This window comes from Megalobrama amblycephala, linkage group LG20 (assembly GCF_018812025.1).
Source record: "Megalobrama amblycephala isolate DHTTF-2021 linkage group LG20, ASM1881202v1, whole genome shotgun sequence".
In the NCBI taxonomy this organism is placed as follows: Eukaryota; Metazoa; Chordata; class Actinopteri; order Cypriniformes; family Xenocyprididae; genus Megalobrama; species Megalobrama amblycephala.
In genome coordinates this window covers 26,453,582-26,460,317 of record NC_063063.1, presented here as the reverse complement: position 1 = coordinate 26,460,317, position 6,736 = coordinate 26,453,582, and the positions used below count along the sequence as shown (strand labels likewise).

The following is a 6,736-nucleotide window of genomic DNA, read 5'->3' as shown; positions in this document are numbered from 1 at the left end:
TCACGTCCTCGTAGAGCTCGTAATTACAGCTTGTAAGCTGGGAGTTTTCTGAAAGCTCCCAGATATACCACGTGGCCGCGCTGTACCACCTGACAGCTGTAGATTCATTTAGGCGTCGACAGTGCTGCCATGGAAACGCATAATTCCCAGTTCAAGGACCAAAAGGACGTGAACAGCTCCGAATATAACGTCACGTGTTGTCATTTCAAGATTCCGGTAAATACGAGGTGACGTGAACGCAGCTTTTTTATAAATTATTTACCTTTGCACGTCATTTAAAAAAAAAAAAATCATGTGCCCTCGTAAACTTTAATCCAAATAACTGGCGGGAGGGTGGGACAACCTGTCACTCACGTGAGATCCACCAAAAGCAAACCACAATCATCCAGTCAGTTCATAGTTTTCAGTCACGTGACTGTCACGGAGACCGGAGGCGGGCAAAACATCCATAGAACTGTATTACAGGCCTATCAATTTAAAAGAAGAAAATCAAAAATATGTGAATAAAATGCAAGTTTTGGGCACCTGCTGCAGTGTTTCAATCACTAAAAACAGCGAGACATTCTAAAACCCTTAACATGTAAAACACTTAAAATTCCTTAATGTACTTAAACAGTGATATTAAAAGACCAAATTCAATATACACCTTATTGTTGATGAATACTACAGGCGATATGAGCCCAGAATGTGAACGCAATGTGTTAAAGTGTTTTCTTATAGAAAAATGCTTAAAGAGAAACTATGAATTCCTCATGGACAAATTAAATTAAGTCCTGCCCTACATTTTTTCTTGTTCAAGAACCTGTTTTACTCAGATACATCACAATAGATAAGAAAAGACTATCACAACTTCCATTTTTGTATTCATTTTTGTATCTTACTAGCTTGGTGCTCAATTCCAATGTTTTTTGCCATTTATTTTTCACCTTAAAAAAATGAATCATTGCAACAAAAAGAATCTCCTTAGGCATTTTTCACAATTGACTACCACAGCAGCACAGGGCTTTCCTTGCATACCATCTCGGAGCCATTAGAATAGGTGCGTGCCAAGTCTTCAGGCTCCGTTTTGACTAACGTACATCGTCGGTAATGACGCGCAGTCCATCACTCAGCCATTCAGGTGAGACAAACACAAGCTTCACTGTGTGTATAGCCAGAAGTAATGTGTGAAGCTGGCCCAGCATCAATCATGGTTTGGATTCTGCTGGAACCATAAATGGGAATAAGAAGCAGGGTTCATCCAACCATCATTAGTTTTGCTCAACTTAATTTCATTCTTAATTTCAAACCTGTAGCGCTGTAGGGCTACACTGAGATGGTAATGTATAGGCCTATATCTAGAACTGGAATACTGACAAGAGCACCTGGAGTGGAAATAGCACTGGTGGAATAATGTGAAATGGAATTTTCAATTAGGTTTGCATAGGATCTGTTGAGGATTTTACACTTGAATATGGAATCAAATCAAATGTAAGCGTTCTCGTGAGCGCTTGGTCTACACAGACACATTTTCTTCCACAAGAATATTTAAACAGTCCCACAGTGGTGAATTTATACACTGCTTTTGACAAGGGATTTTTCCTCATCTTTATATGCATTATGTGCATTGATTGGCAAGTATTGATTCTCACATCCTGGATTATAAGATGTTATCTGAAAGCAATCATACTGACTTAAGAGGATGAAGGACATCATTTTTGCAAGGGAACAGAAAAGGCTATTTCGCCATGTTATACACTGTAACCCATTTCTGTAATTTGAACAGTATATTACTTTATTATGTACAGTAACATACTGTAAAATGTGTAAACAGCAAAGGATTATGGGAAAATATTTTTTTTAACTGTATGGTGGAAGTTGAGGTTAATGGACAAAAAGATGTACTGGTAACTAACCAAAAAAGTTAGTATATTATTACTATTTTATGTGAAACAAACATTTCCAAATGTTTTCACTTATGTTAACAGCGAACTAACATGATTCATCATGTAATTCTTTACATCAGAAGGGTTTTGGTGTCTTTTTTTTTAACTTTTTTTTCGGCCGGATCACCATCATAACGGTGCTTTAAATATAAATTTAATTGAGTTGGACCAACTCAATTTTTTAAGTCCAAAACGCAATTTAATTGAGTTGGACCAACTCAATTTTTAAGCCCAAAACTCAATTGAATTTTAACGCAAAAGCATCCCTAACCCAGCTTTTTAAAAACATAAAAAATTGTAATACCAACCCCAAACTTTAGAAGAGTATTTTACATCTTATTTACTAAAGAAAGAAAAAAAACTTTTAAAAAATCATCAAATTTTAGTTCCTACTTTCATTTCACATCACTTCTTCATTAGTATTTTCTGAAAGTCAGCAATTCTGTCAGCATTCTTTTCTCAAAGTGACACTCTCCTTACTTCCCGTCCTTAGCTGTCTGCCCTGTGCCAACCTGATGCCGCCCATCTATGCTGGTGCCTGCTGGCTTTTCTTGCCGTCTATGTGCCTGTCAGTCTTCCAGAACCATGCTTCCAGCATTTCTACCCACTTTGTCAGTTCTGGCCGACAGCAGGACTATTTCAGTTGTCTGTTCCGCTCTTGGCTGGAATGCAGCGTTCTGTTGCCTTCACCACTTAATGTAAAAAGGACTGCCTCAGTTGCTGAATATATAGTATGCTCCAGAATTTATACTGCATTAGCTGACACACTGGACTGACATACGCCGTAGACATTTGATGATAGACTTTGGCACATTTACCATCTTTATCATCCATTTGGCTGAATCAGAGCTTAAAAAGATGAAAAGTGTTGGGGTTATTGTTCTCTGATGAGAAACTGCAGCTCTAATGGAATCAGGCACCTGAATTTTCTCTGACTGCCTCCCTGAATCACTTTCTCCCATCTAAGTGTTTTTCTTATTACCTGAACTGGGGAGCTGAGCCAGCAGGTTTCCATTTAGCTAATCAGACATTTATATTTACATATATCCATATCTGCCATCATTCACATTATAGCATATAGTGGATCATTACTCCTTGTAATACCAGGCATCTCCTGGGCATTCTTTTGCTCTAATTGGACAATGTATTGCTTTATAACAGGGCTTTCTCATGAGGACTTTGGATATTCAAATTAAAATTCATAATTATCAGACTTTAATTCAAAGCCAATGTATTAACATAAAACAATTAAGAATAAAAAAGTGCCCTAATATGTATATATATGAAAAAATGAAAAAAAATGAACAAAGAAAAAAATAAATTATTATTTTTTTTTTTTCGTTTAAAACTGCCATTTTGTGAGAAATCCCTTTCCTTGTCTTGGAAGTATTTGGAGCCATTATGCAATTCTTACGTACTTGCGCTGATTAACTGCAAAATGAACTTGGTCTTTTCCAAATCTTTAATCTTTTACTTTCTTTTTCTAAGTCAATAAAAAGACAAATTCCATCTGAGCCAAGCTGTGGCTTAGTGGTAAGTGCTGAACCTGGGTGCTCAAGTTGAATGCAGTCTGTGTTGTGTCCCGTTTCCATTATCCCTCTGTCTCCCTGAATAGTGTCCCCTCTACTAATCACTGTCAATAAAATATGGCAACCCCAAAAAGTCAAGATTCACATTTGCTTTTAAAGTCTCCTCATACTCAAAATAAAACACCATATCTACAATTTATTACATTTGACTGGAGACTGGAACGCATATAATTTAGTTCAGAAGGACAGTGCTGCAGTAATGAAAAGAGCCTTGTGATATGGTGGACGCTGACATTCTGATATAGTGTTCCATATCACACATGGGGTAATTCTGCATTCTGCTATTGCCTGCTTGAGCCAGTCAAAGATCAGTCTCCACATCATCTCCAAACCGTGCTGAACCTTTACCCTGTTTTACTCTGCACTGCACAGGAACTAACATATTAAATATTTATGGTCTTTAAGAATGTTATTTACCAGCTTCAGTCCCACAGTCTCTGACTTCTAGTGCTTGGTGAATTGCAGCACATAAAACATCTGGGAGCAACGACCTTGGGTTTGAAAAGTTGTTTGTAAATGGCAACTCTATAAGTATTCCAATTAGAAATCATTGATTTTTTTTGTTATTTTGAACTGTTTCAAATAGATTTTGTAATTTTGGTGCCATTAGTGGCATAAAATGGAAATGCTATCTGTTTGGACTGGTATCATAGGTTAATACTGCATGTTGGCATAGATAGCAGACTAATCATCTAGTGGTATGCAAAACTAGTTCTCTTATGAGATAGAATGATAAGTTCAAACTGCCATAGTCACATGATTTCAGTTAATGAGGCTTCGTTACATCATAAGTGTTTCGAAATTTCAATGGTTCACCACTGGGGGGCGTGACTTTGGCAGTTTGATACACGCTCCGAACCACTGAATCGAAACAAAAGATTTGTAAAGCTTCAAAGCTTCATGAAGCAGTGTTTTGAAATTGCCCATCACTAGATATTGTTTAACAAAGTCGTTATTTTGGCGCAAAAAAAGTATTCTCGTCGCTTTATAACTTTAAGGTTGAACCACTGTGCTAACACGAACTTTTTAAAATATGTCTTTAGTAGCTTTCTGAGCATCTGAAAGTGTTAATTATTTTGCTGTCAATTAAGGCCTCACTGAGCCATCGGATTTTATCAAAAAATACCTTAATCTATGTTCTGAAGATGAACAAAGGTCTTATGGGTGTGGAACAACATGAAGGTGAGTAATTAACAACAGAATTTTCATTTTTGGCTGAACTAACTCTTTAATTTGACCATTTGCACTACCGTTCAAAAGTTTGGGGAAGATTTTGATAACATTTTGATGTTTTTAATAAAGTCTCTTATGCTCTTGTCTTGAACAATGTTGAGGAAAGTTACTTTTAAAAGTAATGCGTTGCAATATTTCGTATACTCACTAAAAAGTAACTAATTGCATTTCTGTAGTAGTTATATATCATAATGGTAGTAGTTAAGGCATCAACAAGCAGGGGTTATCTTTATGAAACTAATCAGACAAACGTTGACCCCCCAGTCCAAGCAATTAAGAAATGGGGGAAGGCACACTAGACACACTAATGTCCAAACCCATGCCTGTGGCTGAATCATTTTTTCTAAGAATTTTTCAAAGGTTGTCCTGTCAACAGTGACTTGGTGGATTCAGAGAATGTGAGAGACAGTGTTCTTTTCTTATTATCATCAAGTCTGTGAACTATTATATAAGGAATAAAGGTGTCTGCAAAGTTTGTATTGCTTTTTGGACTGTTAAATTCTTTGATTTTACCAGTGTAAACTTCAGATAAGCTTTTGAGCTCAGCATCAGATGATATATTGTCAATAATGAACAATCTTAAAAAAGTTAGCTTTTAAAACTGACAGGTGTTGAGGAAAGATCTCCAATATTCTCTTCACATAACAATGATTGATTCTTTAAGAGGCCCTTAAAGGAGACATATCATGAAAATCTGACTTTTTCCATGTTTAAGTACTATAATTGGATCCCCGGTGCATCTACCAAACCAGAAAACGTAAAAAAGGACAACCCAGTAACTTTGTTTTGGTAAACCTTTCTTTGCAAGCATGTGAAAAAATGAGCATTCAGATTTCACTCACCTTGTGACGTAGGAAGGGGATCTAATTATAATATTTCCGTCCCCTGAATCTGTATGTTTCCACACATGGCGCCGCCATTTTGTTTTCATAAATGACAATGGTGTACCAGTTCTAACACTGGTCCTTGAGTGCAGTTGTCCTCACACAGTATAGCTACAACCCTGATCAAACACACTTGAATTAAAGGGCGTAGATTTGGTTTCAACTTTGGGGGGGTTGAACGTTGGGGTTGGATTGTATTTAGGGTTGTTCCGATTCCGATACTAGTATCGGAAATACCACCGATACCACAAAAATTTCTGGCATCGGTATCGGCGAGTATTTAAACTCACGTACCGATCCGATACCATTTTCTTAAACAACACATAGTTGTGCCCGCTATCTTTGCTTAACGCAGCAAATCGGAAATCAATTATTCTTCGCGGCTCACAATGCAAACACAGGAAGTTGTGCTGCGTTGCCACAAGCAACCACTGTTTAGAGCAGCGGAGAAGTGAAAACGCGCTAGCAGTATGTCTGCTGTTTGGCAGTATTTCAGACCAGTAAAACGGCGACATGTCTCATATGCAATGCTGCAATTTCGAGTGGCACAAGTATTGGCAACTTTAACACAAATAACTTGATAAAGCATTTGAAGACGCGTCACCCCGGGCAACACGATGGTTACATAAAGGCTAATGCTGCGTTCACACCAGACGCGAATGAAGCGATAAGCGCGAGTGATTTACATGTTAAGTCAATGCAAAGACGCGAACTGACTCCCTGCGGCGCGATTCGCGTGAATGACGCGGTGCGAATTGAGCGATTCGGGCGTTTGACGCGCTTAAGATGGAGAAGGATGAGGCGTGCCAGCTTCATTCAAACAAAGAGAAAAGTTTTCAAAAGACAAATAAAGATAACCGACAAAATTGTCGGGTTTATTGTTCTGATGACCAGCTGCTGTCAGTCGTCGAAAACGTGAGATTTTTATTTAACAAAATTGTTTCTGGACTTCAAGTTTTAAAGAGATTATTTTCTTATATAATTAATTCCTAGATTTATTTGTTGCACTGTTTTTATGTTATATTGTAAAACTAATATACCTTTTTCAGTTTACAGTGTTAGACGCTTGAATGCAAGGGCGTAGATTTGGTTTCAACTTTACAGG

At 37.4% G+C, this 6,736-nt stretch overlaps 1 long non-coding RNA gene across 2 annotated transcripts; it reads right to left on the bottom strand.

Moving 5' to 3' along the window:
* Positions 1-268: 268 nt before the first annotated feature.
* On the bottom strand, positions 269-6,509 carry LOC125255663. 2 transcript variants are annotated; one of them, XR_007181958.1, is made up of 3 exons: positions 5,590-6,509; positions 1,018-1,204; positions 269-467 (listed from the first exon to the last, which is right to left on the bottom strand). It is a non-coding gene; the product is annotated as an uncharacterized LOC125255663 (long non-coding RNA). The 2 variants fall into 2 exon arrangements; XR_007181959.1 differs by having other exon boundaries at positions 1,018-1,201.
* Positions 6,510-6,736: the final 227 nt, after the last annotated feature.